The sequence below is a fragment of the Mesoplodon mirus genome, assembly GCF_964341445.2.
Source record: "Mesoplodon mirus genome assembly, chromosome: 18".
NCBI lineage: Eukaryota > Metazoa > Chordata > Mammalia > Artiodactyla > Ziphiidae > Mesoplodon > Mesoplodon mirus.
In genome coordinates this window covers 16,854,944-16,877,349 of record NC_138994.1, presented here as the reverse complement: position 1 = coordinate 16,877,349, position 22,406 = coordinate 16,854,944, and positions in this window count along the sequence as shown.

Sequence of the window (22,406 nt, the reverse complement as noted above, 5' to 3'; positions counted from 1 at the left end):
TCCAAGTCCCCAGTGAAAGGCAAGTGTACAAGCAGGAAAGGAACGGCCACAACAGCAAAGATAGCCCTGGGTGGGGGGCTCACCAATCCCTGGAAGAGACAGTGGTAAGAGGGTACTGTGGGGCTACATAGGGGGAGCTGCTTCCGCCCAGAATAGACTGTGACAGAGCTGCAGAGAGAGGGCAAGGCCATGCAGGTGAGGGAGGACTGATCCAGTCCTGAGGCTCTGCGCTCAGGTCAAGAGATACTGCAGAACTCAAGCGCGAAGAGGGGTTGCTGAGGACAGGGGAGGGATGGAGGGTCTGTTTATAAGACAATGACACCAGGGGCAACTCACCCCTCCCCGTCCCTGTGCTTCTCACCCAACCAAACTCCAGCGGGCTCCCTTGCTAAAGAGGTTGAAACAACTGTTAGGGAAAGCTAAGGCCACTGAGCTGCAAGGCCACCAAGTAGGATTGTGGTACCCAGGAGGATATTATAAAGCCCTACCCCTCTGGCAATGGGAGGTGGTTGGGGAACTGGGGTAGCTCTCTCTGAAATAAGGCCTGCCCTTACCAGGTTTATATAGAATTCTCACTCCAGAGAGGATGGAGAGGCCTAGTGACACAATGGCAGAGGAAACACCAACCTGTCACCCAGTCCTTGTCTCTTATACGTGAATGAGCCACAAACGGTCACCAGGCATTTGAGGAAGGTCACTAGTGTGAAGGAGAAGATTCAGGAAAACAACAGAAACACTGGCCCTGAGGAAGCAGAGATGAGTCATGAACAGAAGATAGCATTTAAAACCTCTGCTGAGCACAGAGAATGCTACTCAATACTCTGTAATGACCTATATGGGGAAAGAATCTAAAAAAAGAGTGGATATATGTATATGTATAACCGATTCACTTTTCTGTACAGCAAAAACTAACACAACATTGTAAATCAACTATATGCCAATAAAAATTTAAAAAATAAATTTAAAAATCCTCTGCTGAATATAATCAGAGATTAGAGGTGATGTTCCATCTATAAAACAAGAACTGAGTTTGGTTGGGGGAATAAAATCAGAACAACTAAAGAGCTCTTAATTTTAAAAACATGCTCGCCAAGATTAAAACTCCAATAGACACACCAGAAAACAAGTGGACTAAAGGAAACAGAGATGGGAAGCATAAGAGAAAAGAGAAGCAGGCTCAATAAAGAAAGGAGAGTCAGGCTGGCGCCACACTACCTATCAGTAAAACTGGATGCTTGAGGAAAATGAAACATTCCTTCCAAGTTACAAGGAAAAATTATTTCCAACCTAGAATTCTATATCTAGCTAAACTATCCATCAATAAACCTCAGGGAAGAACTAAAGACATGGAAGGACACAGTTTATCTTTAACACACCCTTTCTCTAAAAATTGCTGGAGGATATCAGAGAAGTCGGGAAATAAAGAAAGAGGATGATATAGTATCCAGAAAGCTGGATTCAATCTAGGAGTCAACGGAAGTTTCAGGATCGAGTGACCGACTCATTCCAGGTTGCCAGGATGTTTTCATTTTTAGCACTAATAGGCTTATTTATGTGTTGGGAAACCAGTATGGTTGTTCACCCCAGGCCTTGAGACCAACCAGTCAAGAGTGGAGCAGGAGGAATAAAGATTCTAAGAGCAAGGTTGGCTGGGGGCAGGGGTATCCATAGAATTTACAGTATGATAGACATATGATTAAAGTCAAACTATGGATAAAGCAGACAAGACTTGGTTGTAGTTCAGAGACAGATTATAGATGTGAAGAACTTTGACGACGTAAAGATTCAAATGTGGTTGTCAGAAGGAGTGGAAAAGATTGTTAGGGAAAAGGGTGGGCGTGCACATATCCTTGTTACAAAGTCGGAGTCAGGAGATACTGTCAAAAGTTGATGGCAACATGAAATAGAGGTTCATATGTTAGAGTTGAAAGGTACTCAAGAGAACAAAATAACAACAACAACTTTCAAACTTTGAGAGGCAGAGAGGGGAAGAGAAAGAAGTGAGCTAAATCCTCATGCTTACAGCAGGAAGCCAATAAAGTTTTTAAAAAGTCATGATACAGACTTGGAGAAAACATTTGTGAAGCACATAGCTGATAAAGAACTTGTATCCAGAATATATGTGAAGAACTCTCATAACTTAATATGAAAACAAACAATTGGCCAATAAAAAATGGGCAAAACATTTGAACAGACACTTCACCGAAGAAGAGAGGCAGATGGCCAATAAGTACATGAAAAGATGTTCAACCTCATAAGTCTTCACAGAAATTCAAATTAAAGCCACAACTAGATACCATTACACACCTATTAGAATGGCTAAAGCTTAGGGGAAAAAAAACCCCGACAATACCCACTTTGGGCGAGGATACAGAGCAACAGGAACTTTCGTACACTGTTGTAAGGAATGCAAGATGGGACAGCAGCTCTGGAAAATATCTGGCAGTTTCTTACAAAGTTAAGCAAACCCAGCATCCCACTCCTAGAGTAACCAAGCAGGACCCTATGAGGCCTTCCCAGGACAGAACACCCCTTCCCATGTTTTCTGCCTGCACTGGGCTACTCTTCATTGCGGTGCATGGGCTTCTCATTGTGGTGGCTTCTCTTTGTGGAGCATGGGCTCTAGGCACACGGGTTTCAGTAGTTGTGGTGCACGGGCTCAGTGGTTGTGGCTCGCAGGCTCTAGAGCACAGGCTCAATAGTTGTGGCACACGGGCTTAGTTGCCCCGCGGCATGTGGGATCTTCCCGGACCAGGGCTCGAACCTGTGTCCCCTGCGTTGGGAGGCAGATTCTTAACCACTGTGCCACCAGGGAAGTCCCTACCTTGCTATTTTTTAATTTAACATTAAATCTCAGAGATTCTTCCATATAAATACATCCACAGTTGCCTCATCCTTTGTACGAGCTGTACAATATGCCTTTGTGTCTACGCACCATAATTAATTTAACCTGTTCCTTACTGATTGACATTAGTTTCCAATACTTTTCTCTTACGAGAAACAATGCCACAAATGTTTTTATTTGTATATGTGCTAGGGGTCAAAGTTTTATTTCCAAGAAGTGAAAAGCATGATTCTTGCACCACTATAAAGTGACTGTGTGTCAAAGACCTTGAACTCATTAAGGGAGGAACCAGCAGGATGGCAAAATTGGTTCAAAGAGAATTCAAGAGGCTGGATACATATAGGCACGAAAGAAATCTGGAATAAGGCAGCTGTGTTACATAGAAAACTGGTTAATGTATAAACTCCAGGGCAGTAAAACTGTAACCTTTGGGATTAGTACTTCTACAGGATAGAAATTATTTGCATCTCTTCCAGACAACGTTCATTTGAATTGTTATTAGATAAGCATCATTTGCATAGCTGACAGTTTTCTACAAGTTGACATCGGCCCTTCAGCACTGTAAAATACCCTAACCCATAGCAAAAAGTAGGTCAAACCAAGGTGCAAATGTCTATAAAATTAGATGATCCTCCTGTGGGTCTGGTAGACAATACCCTCACAGGACACTGAAAGGACAAGCAGCCACCAGTTTAGGATTATTTTTCTTAACATGGGACAGCTGTGGGATACATTCCCAGTAGACCTGTTGGGTCCAAGGGTATGTGCATTTGTAATTTCCATGGATATGGCCATGGAGGCCCCGTGGAGTGGTACCAATATGGTGGCTTCCGATCCTGCTGTTCATTGTGATAACTGCATCCATTGGGATGCTGATGGTTAGGTGTTGCCACGTGGCCTCTGTTGTTTCGGGGAGGGGAGGACGTAGAGAGCGGGGTGGGGTCCTCTTCCTCCCACTGCTCTCAGCTCTGCCCTTTGGGCAACTGTACCTCCCACCCTCAGCCTGGGCTTACAGAGGAGGCACCAGTGCACCTTCTAGCGATGCTGGCGCCCTCTCCCCAGCACGTTCCATACGCTTTGGCAAATGGTGTGTCCTCTGGGACTTCCCGTGGTGCTTGCTCATCTGGTGGCTTTCTGGCCTCACCTGGTAGATCTCCTTGAACCCACCCACTTCTCTGGCCTTTTGACCCCATGGAATTCGGGCATTTCTACCTCTCTTGGTGCAGGCTATCACCTTCCTATGCTGCTGGGGGCTGTCCTAACAGGGTGTTCGCATCACCTCCAGGGGTCCCTGCCCAGAAGAGTGCTCCCCCGGCCGGCCCCGTGTTCCACTTACTTGGTCAGCACGTCTGGCACCGGTTCCGTGCGGATTCGTCTGCCTTCAGCAGGAACCAGCCGGCCGCTTCCCAAGCTCCTCTGCGGCGTGGTCTGCTTCCTCTTCCATCAGGCCCAGAGTGTCCCCAGCTGAGCTATGTTGCCAACTTGCCCTGGCCACCAGGGGGGGAGGAGGGAGCAGTTTCTGAAAAGGATGCCTGTTGTTTTGCAGGGGAGAGGCCTCCAGGTGGTCATCAAGCAGGAGGGTGCTACATGCAGTCATGGGCCTCTCTGCAGATAATGTAAAGCTGAGAGCTGGAGAAATCTTGAGATTCAAGATTTGGGGAATATCATCCCATAAATTCCTATCCCACGTGTCAGGGTCCCATTCTTCCCAACCAGGACTCTGACCTTGGCATGGCAGATCTTCCTGGATTAGGAGTTTAGCCTTCTATGGAGTTCTGCTACTCTTGGGGTCAGGTCTTGGGCCAAAACTGGGGTCTCACCCCAAGACATGAGAGCCTCTTATGTTTTTCCCAGGAAGGCCCTCCATCTTTCACACTTGGCCTTTAATTGCCCATTAATCACTCTCAGCTGGACATTCTCTTTTCCCAAAGCATTGCGGTCCTCATTTGATAAGTGTTTCCTCCGTATTTATCGAATGCCAGATATACCACGCCAGCTGGTGCATTCTCCTCCCCCAAAATGCCAGGTCACCATGGGGAAAATTTTCACAATGTTTTCTACCTGTGTGAAGATCTATGCTCCCCTGACCACTGCTGGGGTCCTCATTGCCAACCAGATGGTAGATGATCCAGCTCCAAAATCCAACTCCATGTGGGTGTTTTGGACCCTTCTGACACCCCAGGCTGGATTCTCCAGTGGGCAGACCCTGAGTCAGAGACTAGCATCACAAGGTTGATTGGGGTGCTCTTGGAATCACGCCTGTGGAAGGGAAGGGAAGGAAACAGATTGGGCCGGGGAAAAGCTGGGATGTGATGTAGTCTCAACAGAAGCCCCGGCTGACCCCACAGGGATTTGTGAAGATGGGTGACCCCCAGAGCCATCCCAAGGTGGGAGGAGAGGCCCGGACTTTAAATCCCTGTGTTGATTAGTCCTTTGACACGGGTCACTCTGAGAAGGGGGTGTCATCCAAGCAAGGCTGCTGTCTTCAGATGAGGCAGTCCCCAAAAGGAGCTGCCAGCTGAGGGCTGAGTGTCGGTGACTCAGGCCCCCAGTCCTTCCTTGCTGAGTAGGGATCTGGGCAGCTCCAGCACCCACCACACAGGTGCTCAATAAATACTTGTCAAGCAAGCAAAACACAGAAGAGGCCCAGAGGGAGGAGTGAGGATGGGATAGGTCATCAGGGGCAGTCACAGTGACAGCTGCCATGTATTGACACTGGACAGTCCATTTGTACCCATTGTCTCATTGGATCCTCCGAGACACAGCAGGTTCTCTCATCTGCCCCATTTTACAGATGCAGACACAGTGGTTCAGAGAGGTTAAGTAACTTGCCTGAGGTCACCCAGCTAGGAGGCGCCCATGTGGTGACACCCCTCGTGAGCTGGGTAGCAGCCCCCCTCTAGAGGGGTCACATGCTCTCCAGTTTTCCACAGGTTGCACCATGCCCTACAGTGTTCCCTGACCATTTCCATCACCTGACTGGCTCTGTAGCTGTATGAGTCTGTGAACTCAGATCTGGTGGTTTCTTCGGGCCTTTCTGGTACTAATGTTTTCTATGGCTAATCATGCCACTTGGGAGGGATTAAAAGATAGCCCTACGAGACTAGTGTCATTCACATTTATAATAATGTTCTGGCTGGCTTACCCCCAAGGTCTGTCCCCAACCTGTGCAGAGTCTGCCCCTTGGCCCGTTGGGAGCCTGGACTCCCTGACCTTAGAGCCACTCCTCAGAGCTGGGGTGAATACACATGCTACACAGATTCCAGCCTGCTGTCCCCTGGGAAAGGCAAGATGTCATCTAAGGAACACCCTGGCAGGGACCTGGGTGCCTTGACTAATCCCCATGTGCATTTTCTCCAGCTGAAAGCAGGCCCTAGAGGAACGCAACCCTGGGCAGTTTTGTCATGATGGGAGTAGAAAGAGCATAAAATATCTCTGGGGAATTGGGCTGCCAAGGCTGAGATTGGGACAAGAAAGGGTAGTTGAGTGAGGGCCCTACAAGCTGGGAGACTGGGACGGGCTATGGAAAGAGTCAGGGTGAACCGTCCATAACCAACGTCCTTCGCACTGGTTCTGAGCCCCTGACCCTGAGTGGTGCCACCCACACCTGCCCAGACATCCCCTCCCTGATGCCATGCCAGGGCTCTTGGTGACATCTACTGACTCCTGCTACGTGCAAGGCCCATGCTGGGCACCTCACATCTGCTGACCCAGTGGCAATTCTAGGGTTGGGGAACTGAGGGTCAGGGAAGTTAAGAAGGTGACACATTTGGAAGAAGAATCTAGGTGCATCGATGCCTCAGTGATTTCTGCCTCACGATGTGGTCCCAGCCTAAGGGCCCCACCCACCCCCAATTCATACACCCCCTCACCAGGAGGGCAGGAGGCAGCCCCCTTGTACCAAGGCCTGCAGCATCAAATCTCTGATCCTGTTGCCATAGAAACAGCTTTAGACCTCACCAGTGTCTCCTAGGCTGACTAGGGAGGTACTGGAGGGCATCGTGTACCATTTGCTGGCAAAGTAAGGGAACTGGGGGATCGTGCTAAGCAGAAAGGCAGTGATGGGGGGTGGGGAGGCAGCTTGGTGTAATTTCAGCCTCTCTCCCTGTTCAGGATGGGGAGATACAGCAGCCTCCCACCCTTTAGAGACCCCTCCCTGTCGGGGAGGCTGGGCATCTGGAGGAAGAGGTCCCAAGGCTGACCCCAAGGAGTTCGGCCTCCTGGGATCATCCTCACTCAACCAATAGCCATTCTGCTGCTTCTCTTCGCCAGGCGCTCTTCTGGAGATGTGGGGATGGACATGTATGACAAGGATTCCTGCCCTGGAGGCGCTTACATCCTTGTGGGGGGATCAGACAAGCTACCATAGACACAGCACATGCATAATAAACAGTGCTGGCAGATGTTATGCAAAAAAGAAACAGTAGCTCTGTGTACTGGCAATTGGGAGAAGCATGGGTTTGCTTTGAAGTAATAATGCAGCTCCATCTTGGAGGGGGGTATCAAGGTGCCCATAAACAGGGTCCTACTTGCCCATTTCCGGGCTGACATGGGACCCAGAAAGGTGCTTGTTTTGTGCAAAGTCCAGAATTACAGGATTCCAGATGAATCACAGGGTCCAAGAGTGGGTCAGCAGGTCCCCCACCCCACCCCGGCCCCAAATTTCACAACCCAGAATTCCTAAGCTTGAACATTAAAGGCTTCCTGTGTTGAAACCTCTCCTGCCATCAACTGGACATGTGGGGAGGTTCTGCTCATAGAGCACGTCATGGGGTAGTTAGCGGCTCTCGGGAAGCAGGCATAGACCCTGGGTGGGGCAAAGACAAAACTGCTTGGAAATGAGCCGTCCAGCTGACCCTGGGAAGAAGCATTGCCACCCTCACCAGGCCATCGAGATGGAGGGAAGGCAGCAGGATAGAGCAGAAAAGCAGAGGTGAGTCTGCTTCTGATTGGCAAGGACCTGGGATTTTGAATTTCAAAAGTCAGCTTTGAAGGACTTAGGACATAAAGTTGATGGACTGGTGTGAAAAGATGAAGAGCCAGCCACCGTGTCCCACCCACTCCCAAGACAAAATGTATAAAGTACTGTTGCCATGAGATAATAAGGCAAATAACCCCTTTTTTTTTTTTTTTTTTTTTTTGCGGTATGCGCGCCTCTCCCTGTTGTGGCCTCTCCCATCGCGGAGCACAGGCTCCGGACGCGCAGACCCAGCAGCCATGGCTCACGGGCCCAGGCGCTCCGCGGCATGTGGGATCTTCGCGGACTGGGGCACGAACCCGTGTCCCCTGCATCGGCAGGCGGACTCTCAACCACTGCGCCACCAGGGAAGCCCAACCCAAAATTTTTTAATGGACAAAAGATTTGAACACACACGTCACCGAAGAAGATATGCAGATGGCAAAGAAGCTCATGAAGAGATGCTTACTATCGTTAGCCATAAGGGAAATGCAAGTAAATTAAAACCATCATGAGATAGCACCGCCTGCCTTTCAAAATAACTGTTGGAGAGGATGTGAAGGAACCAGAACGCTCAGATGCTGCTGGTGGGAATGAAAAATGGAACCACTTCGGAAAACACCTGGTTCGTTTCTTAAAAAGTGAAATGTACTCCTACCATGTGACCCATCATTCCATTCCCCAATGAAAATGTGTTTACTCAAGAAAGACTTGCAGGGCTTCCCTGGTGGCGCAGTGGTTGGGAGTCCGCCTGCTGATGCAGGGGACACGGGTTCGTGCCCCAGCCCGGGAAGATCCCACATGCCGCGGAGCGGCTGGGCCCGTGAGCCATGGCCGCTAAGCCTGCACGTCCAGAGCCCGTGCTCCGCAACGGGAGAGGCCACAGTGGTGAGAGGCCTGCGTACCGCCAAAAAAAAAAAAAGAAAGACTTGCACAGAAATAGTCATAGCAGCTTCATCTGTAATAGCCCTGACACTGAGAATAGAGATGAGGGAATGCCAAGGGGAGCACCAGGGCTCTGCTAAACCATCACATCGGGTCACCTGGGGTCACAGGCAAAAGGCCACTTCCACAGAGTAGCCAACTGGTTCCCCTGACCTGAGGCTTTAGGGCTCAAAGTCCTTGCAGCTCCTTCCCCGCAGAAGTGCGAAAAGAGCCAAGTTCTCACTACGTCCATGCCCTGAGAACCGCCTGTTGCCCTAGAATATTCCGCTGGACCATTACTGACAAGCTCCTGTAGCCACCCAGTCTTCCCTCACGGACACTCTTCCCAGATCTAAACACAGAAGTCAAAAATCAGTTTTACCAAAAAAGGAGATAGGGCTGATGTGCCTTATAATAATTTGGTTTTTTTTTTTTTTACTGTGCCTAAAGTTTCCCTTTCAAATAGCAAGCACACCTGGGGCACTGGAAATAGAATTCAACTCACAAAATTCTGACTCACGCCCAGGTTTCAGGGACCCCACCTACTGGCCTGGTGAAATGGAGCTGGACTCCAAAGATGATTTGTGGTGAGTGGAGGTGACGGCGGAAGATGTTTGCATCTTACCCATGAGACAGCACTCTGGGGCAGGGTCCCCAAGATGACAGACGTCATTCTTCCCCGGTTTCCAAAAACCCTTGCAATTTCACTATATTAACGGGTATATATTTTTGCAGGATTTTCTGTTTCTGCTCACGAGATTTTATTGTTTTCCATAAAAGAGAGCTGTTCAATGTATAACAGAATGTGACTTAATGTTTATGGCTGTTTTGTCGATGCGCCAGATGCACTGTGGTTACCTGGAGTCATGGGGTTATTGGAAGGAATGACGTGCAGGGAAACCAGGAAGAGCTGAAGCTCCGGGCTGGGGAGAGCTGGACTGGGGCTGCCCACAGGGAATAGAACTGGCTATCGTCATCTTTCTTATTGAAATGCATTCTCGAGGTAAAGGGGGCGAATCCAGGCATAATTTTTGGCTCAGAAAATATAGACGTTCTCTAGTTTATTTTTCCTGTCTGTTCTCTGCCTTCCCGAGATGGACTTGCCTTCTCTTTATAGCCGCCCCAGCAGGGAACAACTCAGTCCTGCCGGTCTGGGACCCAAGGTACTATTGCCCCTGAGGGCTCTGAGTCTCCCCTCTTTCCATGCCTCCTCAGGAAGGTCTTGGCTGTTTACGAAAGCCTGCCTGGTGCTTCTTTAACATGGGCTGTTCAAGAAAAAAACCTTTTCTGACCGCTTGGCTGTGAGCACACGTCAAAGTTTACATGCATAAGGGCTGTTCCCTCCCCGACCCAAGTTGAGAATCACCCTCTGAAGGGGGTCTGGCTTCCCCGGCCGCCCTCTGAGCACTGACTTCTCTCCCAGCTCAGGCTGGCTTCTCCCCAGTGGATATGGGTGGGTGTTTGCTCCAGCCCCTGCACCCCACCCAGCCCGTGTGTGTGAACACATTCCCTGCTCACCGGGAACACACACCCGTGTATACCATGTGACACGCATTCTGGGGACAAAGACAGTCTGCTCAGAGGGAGTCCCACCTGCTGTGTGCTCTCAGGCAGCCTCTGTGTGTCTGGGATTCTTTGCACACCATGGAGGCCAAACCCTCCTCCCGGGAACCTTCTTTCCTTTCATCCGCCTTCATCCTGAGAGTGGCCCCCCTCCCACTCCTGTGGGCTGATGCTCTCTTAGTTCAGGCTGCTGTAACCAATTACCATAGACTGAGGGGATTATCAACAACAGACATGCATTTCTCATGGTTCTGGAGGCTGGAACTCAGAGATCAGGTGCCCATCTACTCTCCTACAAACTGTGGCTCAGTTCTTTCCTTGTCTTACTTCTCTTTCTTTGAAGGGACTGGAGCTTTAGCTGAGATCCTCAAGAGCCTCCAGAAGTGTGCCCTGTGTCTGAGTTTCCTGCTGTCACTGTAACAAATGAGCACAGACTGAGTGGGTTAACACAGCAGGTGTTTATCCTCTGACGGTTCTATGGGTTAGAAGTCCAACATGGGTCTTACTGGACTCGATCAGGTGTCAGCGGGGCTGAGTTCCTTCTGGAGGCTCTGGAGTGGGGGGCAGTTGTGTCTTTCCCTTTTCCAGCTTCTAGAAGCCACTCGCATCCCTGGGCTCGCAGCCCCCCCTCCTCCACCACCAAAGCCAGCAATGGCCAGTTGAGTCCTTCTCTCTGCTTCCAATTTCAGCCTCCCTCTTCCTCATTTTAAGAGCACTGTGGGGGACTTCCCTGGTGGTGCAGTGGTTAAGAATCTGCCTGCCAATGCAGGGGACACGGGTTCGAGCCCTGGTCCTGGAAGATCCCACATGCCGCGGAACAACTGAGACCATGTGCCATAACTACTAGAGCCCGTGAGCCACAACTACTGAGCCCACGAGCCACAGTGACTGAAGCCCGCGCGCCTAGAGCCCGTGCTCTGCAACAAGAGAAGCCACCACAATGAGAAGCCTGCGCACCACAACGAAGAGTAGCCCCTGCTCTCCGCAACTAGGGAAAGCCCGCGCGCAGCAACGAAGACCTAACATAGCCAAAAATAAATAAATAAAATAAATAAATTTAAAAAAAAAAAAGAAAGAGCCCTGTGATTAGGTTAGGCCCACCTGCATAATCCACAATAATCTCCCCATCTCGAGGTCTTCAATCACATCTGCAAAGTCTTTTTTTCATATGAAGGGAAAAGTTTTTTTCTCTTCTCTTTCAATAACTCTGATACCAGATGTGTGTGTGCGGAGCGGGGAGGTGTTTTCCACATCAAGAAATCCTCCAGTTCTCAGCAGACACTAGCTGGCTGTCCTATAACTCAACTCAGTTCTGACGCTATCTATCTGGAGATAGCCTCCGACCCCACGGGTTAAGGGCTCAGTCCCACCGGACTCCCGCAACACACAGATTGTCACCAGTACTTCTGACCTACTGGTTATAAATCAGGACTCTCACCACCACCTCCTCAGGTTTGATCATTTGCTAGAATGGCTCACAAAGCTCAGGGAAACATTTACTGATGTTTACCAGTTGATTATAAAGGATACAGATGAATGGCCAGATGAGGAAATCCCCACAGGGCCAGGGCCAGAAGTGACCTAAGAGCAGGAGCTTCTGTCCCTGTGGGATGAGCCAACCTCACCAACCGGAAGCTCATCAAACCTTCTTCAAGAGTTTTCACTGAGCTGAATCTCCAGGCCCTCTCCTTCCCTGGAGGCCAGTGGGTGGGGTTAGGTCCAACTCTCCAATCACTTGGTCTTTCTGGAGACCAGCCCCATCCAGAGGCCATCTTGGAGGGGGCACCCTAAGTCACCTCATCAGCGTAAACTCAGGTGAGATCAAAAAGTGCTTCTTGGGCTTCCCTGGTGGCACAGTGGTTGAGAGTCCACCTGCCGATGCAGAGGACATGGGTTCGTGCCCCGGTCCGGGAAGATCCCACATGCCGCGGAGCGGCTGGGCCTGTGAGCCGTGGCTGCTGAGCCTGCGCATCTGGAGCCTGTGCTCCGCAACGGGAGAGGCCACAACGGTGAGAGGCCCGTGTACCGAAAAAAAAAAAAAGTGCTTCTTATGGGGTTAAATTAGGAATTTGGGGTTAACAGATACATACTAATATACATAAAATAGATAAACAGCAAGGACCTACTGTATAGCACAGGGGACTATATTCAAGATCTTGTAATAACCTATAATGGAAAAGAATCTGAAAAAGAATATATATATACATATATGTATGTATGTATATCTCAATCTGCTGTACACCTGAAACGTGGTAAGTCAGCTGTATTTCAATTTTTAAAAAGGGAGGGCTCCTTATGAGTGACAGAGGACACTCCTGACACTCAGGAAATTCCAAGGGTCTTAGGAGCTCTGTGCCTAGGACCTGGGACAAAAACGAAATATATATTTTATTATTCCACACCATGTAAGGTAATATATTCACAGGTTCCCTGGATTAGGATGTGGACAACTCTGCGAGCCATTATCCTGCTGAGGACACTCTGTGACTGGCTCTCAGGCCTTTCCTGAATTGGGAGTGAAATCTGATTCAAATATATATATATATTTTTGTGGTACGCGGGCCTCTCACTGTTGTGGCCTCTCCCGCTGCGGAGCACAGGCTCCGGACGCGCAGGCTCAGCGGCCATGGCCCACGGGCCCAGCCGCTCTGCGGCATGTGGGATCCTCCCAGACCGGGGCACAAACCCGTGTCCCCTGCATCGGCAGGCGGAATCTCAACCACTGCGCCACCAGGGAAGCCCCTGATTCAAATTTTGAGTGCAGTGTTCCTGGTATAGTGGTGAGCATAGCTGCCTTCCAAATTTTGTGGGCTCTGTGGATGGAGGGCATGCCCATGCACCCCCAGTCCTGCTGGAAGGCTGAGCCCCAAGCTCCAGGACCTAGGATGGGGAGGGCTAGAGAGGTGAAGGCCATTTGGGTACGATGACCACAGTCCTGCATCAGGACCAGCAGAGGTGGGGTCCTTCCCAGCCTTCCTCAGCAGTTTCCTTTTTTGCTTTGCCTCATCCTCAGATAAAAGGAAACTCAGCACAAGTTCTGCCTGACTGTGAAGGCAGCTCATGATACCAGGAAATCCCTCCCATTCCACCCTCCTCCCAGCCCTTGCCTTGAGAAGCTGTTTCTCGCAATTTGTTCTTTGGGCCGGTGGATGTTTATTTGTTCAAATGCACAGCCTACACTTGTGCACCACCTCCCAGGAGAGCTGGACGGCGATGCATGATGCAAAACATATTAGGAAAGAACTGGGAGCAGAAACATCGCCATCCACGGCCCCCAGAGGTCTTAGGCAATTTTCTTATCCTGCGCTCGTGCTAACCCTGTGGGTCCATTTCTCCCTCACCTGGAGATGATGGAGAAGAACTCAGGAGACAATGGTCATTTCAAGCTCAGACTTCCTGCTGAGGGTTGGCGACTTCCTCATGGTTCCTCTGCAAATTAATAGAGTAGCCCACCCCCAGTCACTATAGCAACCGCCCCCCACACCCCCCCCCAGGGCTTTTGTCACCAAGAAATTGAATTCATCGGACCTGCCATTCAGTGCACTCTTCTCCAGACAAAGAGATGGAAGAAGAAATTACCGGAAGTCCAGCACCTCCAAACAGGTCTTTGTTTCCAGGAGAACAGTTCAAGTGGCTGATGAGAGACCCAGAAACCACTGCAGAAAAGGACATCTATTAATTAAGGAGTGTTCGGGAAGTTGCCCTGGCCACGGTGGTGGCGCGTGCTTTGCAGATCCCCTGGCACCGCAATTAACCCAAAGCCCTCCTGAAATTTCAAAGACAATGGGGTTTTATTTTTCTCCTGCTCTCCCACTATCTTGAATTTGACTCCAATATTCCCACTTCATATTGCCTTAATCGGGTTCCCATCTCTTTGAGGGAGGGTGTGTGCAGAACAAATGCACCTCAAAAGCAGAAATCCAGGAGCCTCAAACCGTTGGCCGCCTTGCGGGGTTCATGGAGGCTCCTGCAGGCAGGCAGGATGGTGAGTGAGCTTTGCCAGTTTATAATAACACTCCAGGACCTGCTTGTGAAGAAAAGTTTCCTCCTGGCTTCTGTGGATTCCTTAAACGTTCCCTGCCTGTCTCTGGGGTACCTATGGCCCTAGGTGTGCTCGTCAAATTCTGAATGGCCCCATGTGACTCCTTCCTCTTGACTGAACAGCCATCAGGAGTCCCTGCAGCATCCTGCTGGGCACCGCCCCTAACCCCATCAGACAACCCCATTGGACAGGTCCCCGTGTGGCCCCTGGCAGATTCCCTCTCTGGTCCACAAAGAACATCTCATCTCCTTGCTCGCACTGAAAAACCTGGGCCTGTGGGCTGTCCTTTCACCCCTAAGCCCTCTCCTGGCTCTGCCATCTGAAGAGCCGAAGCCCATTTCCCTGCTATGTTGTCTCTGGGCGTGCAGACCCCGTCCCTATTCATGCAAGCTTCTTTAGGCTGGGCTGGGTGTCTGTCTTTTTGCATCTCTCAACTATAAGGGACACATTTCAAGGCTCTCTTAGGGGCCGTAACAGAGACCATGCAGCCCACAGTCTAAAATATTTACCACGGGGCCCTTTATAGAAGAAGTTTGTCAACCTCTGCGATGGAGGATTAGATCCCCCTGCTTTTTGAACTCAGGGGTGTCCAGGTGATCCGCTCCAACCAATGAAATGTCAGCAGAGTGACTGGGTCACTTTTGTGCGGAAGCTTTGAGAACCAGCTCATACTTTGTGCCTTGCTTTCTTTTGCTTCCAGGAAAACCTCCAGTGGTCTGGGTAGAAGCTGCTCGGTCAACCTGGGTCCCTCAGTGAAGATATAACTTGTATCAGTTTCTTATGGTTGCTGTAACAAAGTACCACGAACTTGAAACAACAGAAAAGGATTCTCTCAGGGTTCTGGAGGGCCAAGGTCAGAAATCATGGTATCATAGGACTGTGCTCCGTCCCAAGCCTCTAGGGGAGAATTTGCCCTTGCTCCCTCCAGCTTCTGGTGGCCCCCAGTGTTCCTGGACTTGTGGCTACGTCACTCCAACCTCTGCCTCTGTCATCACTGGGGGCAGGGCCATAGATGACCCACAATGGACCCTATTCACAGGGAGCCCCTGAGACTCGGGGCTTGTTTGCCTTTGCACCACGGCACCACGTGGCCTGTGCTGAGTGATGCTAAACATTAGGTAACACCAGGTGAGGAGGTCATGAGCCTCGAAGCATGGAAGGCAGGTGTGGCCAGTGACCAGGCCAACTTGGACAGTGGTGGGAGGCACGCCCTGCCGAGTGTCATGCTTTTAGAAAGCTTTGCTTCGTAATATCTGAAACTACTTAATTTTCTTCCACCTGTGTTCTCTTATTTTTTTTCAAGTGCATCAATTATAATGTTAAGAATTGAAAGTAAGCTATCGGTTGGGACTCTCTGGGAGAAAGCAGAGAACTTTTGACATGGTTTTGGGACATGGACCCCCCGCCCATGGTCCCTGCCCAAACAGTAACCCCTCATCCCGGCAGTTCCAGCTCTGACCAGAAATCTGCTGCCAGCCTGTTTTATCTTTGCTTGTGACCTGGCTGGAGACCAAAAGTGTTGCACCAGGAAGACTGCAGATTGTCTGAATTTACATATAGATTTCCCTGGACAGGTAGGTTCCAGCTTTTTCCCTGGGAGGGGAGTTTGTTCTCCATTTTCTGATTACTTAGAGGTCGGGTTGATGGTGCAGCCTTTTGTGGAAAGGTTTTGGGAGTGGCGTGGGGTGGGAATTTAACAGTGGAAGTTGGTGATCTTGGAGGGGAGCTGGCTAGTCAGATGCACAGACTGGGGATTCCTTTCACAAGTCTGTGCCGCAGAGTCAAAACATTCCTTGCAAGGAGTAGGGAAGAAAACAAACCTCCACCTCCTTCCCTTTCATGTTCCAGAGTCACCACCTGGAAGACAAGCTTCCTCTACAGGACTTCCCTCCAGTGTCTTTCTTACCGCTTCCATCCTCCAGCTAATCTTACATTCCTCTTCCGAGGCTGGCCTGGTCAGCTTAATGAACCTCACTGATTTGCCCCCAGATGAATAATGGACCATTAGCTGTCATTTGACGACCATATTTCTTCCTCCCGGTGAGGGCTCAGTATCCCATGAAATATGGCTTGAAGAGCCTCCATCCCAGACTTGAAGTTCCAAGTAATTACTCAGCAGTGATTCTGGAGCTGTGGCCTCTTGATGACAGGTGCCTCTTCCGTCTCCTCTGCTTGATTGGAGATCAGAAATGAGCAGGATTCTATTTGACGAGAGATGGATGCCTCTTCCCCAGCGTTTTTTTGGCTCTCTGTGAAGTCTTCCCTCCAGTGTCCTCTTTCCATCCTGCATTCTAGAGCCACGGGTCTCAGGGTGCTCAAGGGCTGAGATGGTCTGCAGGCTGGACCTCTGCTAGAGGGAGGTGGCTGACCTGGCCGGACCATGGCCCTGACCTGGGGCAACCATGGGGTTAATTCCCATGAGGTCATGTTACCATTGAAAAGATAATAGAGTGAGACACAGGACATCTACTCTGGAGGACTCTTTCCAACCACCCTACCGAGTTGCCTATTTAAATAGGCCCATCCCTGACCCCAAACAAGGTCTCCCCAAATCCATCCCTGTAGAGACTGGCCCTGTGGTCACTCAGGTCATGTATCCGTCCATTATTATTTATCCTCCTCTCCCTTGCTGGTCCATGTCCCTCCCCCCTACCTCCTCTATCTAAGGGCCTTTGGAAACATGCCTGTGTCTATGTTAAAAGCAAGTGGAGGGCAGGTGAATGGAAGGAGAGAAGGGCTTCTAGCAACATGGCAGACCAAGTGGATGGGGGCTTTTCTCTCCTCTCTTCTAGCACAAGGATAAGCAGAACAGAATATAATGCCACTACCAAAAGGTTTTTTAAATGAGTATTCATACTCAAAAGAGAGAGAGAAAAATTCCCAGGGTGGAAAATAGATCATTAAAGGCTGGGGCAGGATAGCAGAGGCTGACCCCAACAGTCCCCAGGTTTGGGGATGGGGGCTGAGGTTCTAATGTGTCAAGAAGAGGTGACGTTTGGAGCTTACTTGAGGTGATATAGCTGGAATGGAAGCCCAGTTTGAAGCCCAGAGTCTTTAAGAGCTGCCCATTACTGCCCTGAAGCTGGTGCGAAGGGGGCTAGAAAAACTCCACCTATTGGGCCAGTTACTTAGGGACCTGGATAGAAAAAAAAAAAATCCACCTATCAGAAATCAAAACCCCAGGCCTCTGCCAAAAATGGGGGAAAGTTATAATATTATGAAATCCGAGAAGTGGAGGAAACCTAAGTCATGAGAATAACATAAAAACTGGTCTAGAACCATTTAAACACTCGTACCCTGGCAGAAGCAAATATGAAACTTCTTTTCAAGGACAATTCACAACCCAGAGCATACTGGACTCCCATGGGGCAGGGGCAAATACTCTTAATATGGACCCACAATAGAAAAATTACAAAACTTGTATGTAAACAAACCACCATAAAAAAGAGACATTAGAAATAATAAAAGGAGGGCTTCCCTAGTGGCACAGAGGTTAAGAATCTGCCTGCCAATGCAGGGGACATGGGTTCGATCCCTGGTCCAGGCAGATCCCACATGCCGTGGAGCAACTAAGCCCACGAGCCACAACTACTGAGCCTGTGTGCGACAACTACTGAAGCCTGCGTGCCTAGAGCCTGTGCTCTGCAACAAGAGAAGCCACCGCAATGAGAAGTCCACGCATCACAATGAAGAGTAGCCCCACCCCACTGCTCCTAGCAACTAGAGAAAGCCCGCATGCAGCAATGAAGACCCAACGTAGCCAAAAAATGAAAAATAAAATAAAAATAAAGTAAAAAAAAAAGGAAATAATAAAAGGAGAATTAGCTCTCCTATAACTAAACTTAATAGAACATCTGAACATCTGAAATACATTTAAAGTATATTTTAAATGACATGGGAAGTAAAAGAAGGAATCAGAGCCATAAAGAAAGAATAGGACATTTTGAAAAGAGAATAAGCAGACATGAAAAAAATCAAACAGACCTAAATTTTTTTAAAATTTCATTGAAAGTATAAATTAAATTTCTGAGATTAATAGCAAAGTTTACAATGTTAAAGAAAGAATTAAAGAAGTAGAAGATAAATAGAAAGAAATCATCCCAAATGCAATATGAGATATAAAGACATCAAAAATATGAAAACACAATACATCAATGTGGAAGATGGAATGCGTAGGTTGAAGACACATCTTACAGATGGTCTAGAAGGAGAGAATAAAGACAATGAGGGGAGGGAAATTTAAAATGAAAAAACTATAGGGTTTTTCCATAATTGAAAGAGTGAGTCATCAGGGTGAAGTCACATTATTCAAACAGGAGAAATAAAAATAAATAAGCATCTAGACACATGGTGGAGAAACAAGAGAGCATCAAAGACATAGCGATCTCAAAAGCAACCAAAGAGATAAGACTCACTACCTAAAAAGAAATGACAATTTGATCAACAGAATTCTCAGCATCAACAATAGATGCCAGGAGACAAAGCTGTGTTTGCAATGTAGTGAGAGAATGTATCTGTTAACTAGAATTATATGCCCAGCTAAACTATCATCCAAAAGTAAGGATTGTAATAGAGACATTTTCAGACAGAGACAAAAAGAGTGTGCTATTCATGGATCCTCACTGAATGAACTAGGTTTGGAGTGGAAATTAAATCCAGAATGATTTAAATGATAATCAACCCAATGCGCACTGACTATAACTAACCATAATATTAATAAAAATAACAATGAAACAGGGGGGTTAAAAACAAACTGAAACTAAAATGCTAGCCGAGAATAACATGCAAGATAGGAGGGAAAAATTAGGGTAGAGACATGATAAATAAGATAACAGATGTAAATCCAAATATATCCATAATTACAATAGTAGTAAATGTATTGCACTTACCTGTTAATTGACTCAGACTGACCGGATGAAAAAAATCCAGACTAACTGGATTGGATGAAAAAAAATCTACCTGTACAAAATGTTTTAAGATACAACTGACCCCAAACAACACAGAAAGGTTGAAAACAAATAAAGGTTGAAAAAAATATGTATACAAAAGAAAGCTGGTATAGCAGTACTATTGCCACACAAAGGAGTCATTAAGACAGAAAGCAAGCCTTTACTCAATAATGAAAGACATAATTCTTCAAGAAAATGCGCCACACCTGAGCCTCTGTGCCTCTAACTATTTAGTGTCAAATATAGAAAGGAAAACTGGGAATTCCCTGGCGTTCCAGTGGTTAGGACTTGGCACTTTCACTGTCGTGGCCCCGGGTTCAATACCTGGTCAGGGAACTAAGATCCTGCAAGCCACTAGGCGTGGCAAAAAAAAAAGCAAAACTTCAGGAGAAACCCATCACAGTGGAAAATTTTAACATATCTCTGTCAGAAAAATTATAGCTTAATTAGTAAGACTATAGAAGATCTGAACCACATAATTAATAAAAGCTTGATGTAGACATACACAGGAGCTAAATATTCTTTTCAAACATGCATCTGACACTTAACAAATTTAATCAGATATTAGGCTCAAAAAGGAAGTTTCAACAAATACCAGAGAATTGATACCATCTAGATCACTTCCTGACACTAAATAAAGAAATGAGAAATCACAAGTGTTTGGAAACTGAAAAGCATACTTCTAAATCATTCAAAAGATAAAGCATAATAAAAAGTATCAAATATTTAGAACTGAATGTCAATGAAAGGACTACATTTCCAAACAGGGGAGATAGCTGAAGCAGTAATGGGTAATTTAAAAAACTCGTTAACAAGTAAGAGTGAAAATTAATTAAGCATTCAACAGAAGAAATTAAAATACCAGAGAAATTTTTAAAAGAATGGGAGGAAGGAAATAATAAAGATAACTACAGAAATTAGTGAAATAAAATCTACAAAAGAAATAATTAACCAATGAGAAATTGATTCTTCAAGAAGACAAAGTAGATAAACTCTTAGAAGTAAAGATCATGAAAGAAAAAAAAGGAAATCACGAATGAATATTATCAGGAATGCAAAGGAAGACATAACTACACAGTAGAGTTCCTAGAAAAATAAAGAGAGCATGCCCTAGTGCAACTTTATGTCAAAATGTTTAAAAACAGATGAAACAGACAAATACATAGAAAAAGTAGAAATAATCAAAACTATCTCAAAAGGTAATAGAAACCCTGTAAGCATTAAGACTATTAAACCAATAGTCACAAATCTATTTGCAAAAAAAATTAAAGCACCAAACTGGACAGTATTACCAAGTAAGTTTTGTACTTCTAAGTTTTGTATAGTAACACCAAGACAAGTTTTACCAAACCTTCAAGGAGCATTTAACCCTTATCAGATACAAATTGTTCCATAGAAATTTCCTGGGATGGGGGCAGGAGGAACGGACCCCCCCACAACTCCTTTTATAAGGGTAGCAGAACTTTGATCCCAAAAGTAGACAAGAACAGTATCTACAAGAAAAATGGAACACAGATGCACAAATCCTGTATCAAAATTAGCAAACCAAATCCAGCAATCTATATATAAATACTTTATCACGAGCACAGAGTCTTTAACTCGGGAATATAAAGACAACTTAACACTAAAATATCTGTTAAAGTCATTCACCACATTAAAAAGATTAAAGGAGAGTTTCCATGGTGGCACAGTGGTTAAGAATCCGCCTGCCAATGCAGGGGACACGGGTTTGAACGCTGGTCCAGGAAGATCCCACATGCCGTGGAGCAACTAAGCCTGTGTGCCACAACTACTAAGCCTGTGCTCTAGAGCCCGTGAGCCACAACTACTGAGCCTGCGTGCCACAGCTACTGAAGCCCATGTGCCTAGAACCCATGCTCCACAAGAGAAGCCACCGCAATGAGAAGCCCGCGCACTGCAGGGAAGAGTAACCCCCGCTCGTCGCAACTAGAGAAAGCCTGCGCACAGCAACGAAGACCCAAAGCTGCCAAAAATAAATAAATAAATAATAAATTTATTTAAAAAAAAAAGATTAAAGGAGAAAGTCCATATATAATCATCTTCTTAGACGCAGGGAAGGCATTCAGTAAAATGTAATATACACTCATAATTCTTTAAAGAAAATTCTCAGCAAACAGAATAGATGGAAGTTTTCTTAAACCAATAAGAAACATCTACCAAAAAAGCATCATACTCAATGGTAAAACATTAGAATTATTTTCTCTAAAGCCAAGAACAAGGTAAGGTTGCCTGCTCCACCATTTCGATTCAGCATTTTACCAGGATCTTCAGCTAAGTTAATAAATAAGAAAAATATTATTACTTAAGATAAATATTTGCCTGCACTTAATTGATATCCAGGCAAATTGATAGTGACTTAAGCAAAATGGGTATTTCTTCCTCACATGAGTATCTGGATGTGGTCCAGGGCTGATGTTTGTGGTTCATGAGGTTGTCCAGGAACCCAGACTCCATCTACCTTGTTGTTTTACCATCCCCAGCACAGTGTCTTCATTCCAAGGTCCACCACACCTGCCACCATGTCCACATGTAAAAGTCCAACAATCGCCAAGACAATTTTGAAGCAGAAGGATGAGAGATTTGTCCTTTCAGATGTAAATACTTACTATAAAGTGATATGTAGAAATAAAACAGCGTAGGGAAGGTGGGAGGGAGACGCAAGAGGGAGGGGATATGAGGATATATGTATACGTACAGCTGATTCACTTTGTTATACAGCAGCAACTAACATAACAACGTAAAGCAATTATACTCCAATAAAGATGTTAAAAAAAAAAGAAATAAAACAGTGTGGTTTGGATCTAAGACAAATAAACCAATGAGATAAAATAGGGAAACCAGAAACTGATGATCAGTTTGTGGAAATTTGGCAAATGACAAAGGTATCAGTACAAGTCAGTGGTGGGAAGACTGAGTCATATAATACATGGTATTAGGACACCCGGCTATCCGTGAGAAACACATAAAATTTGTGATTACCATATGCTATGCATGAAAATCAATTCCAGATGAATTAAAGTCCTAGATGTGAAAAAGAAAACTTCAAATCTTTTAGGAGAAAATATAGAACATCTTTTCTTTTTTAACATAGAGAAGAGCTTCTTA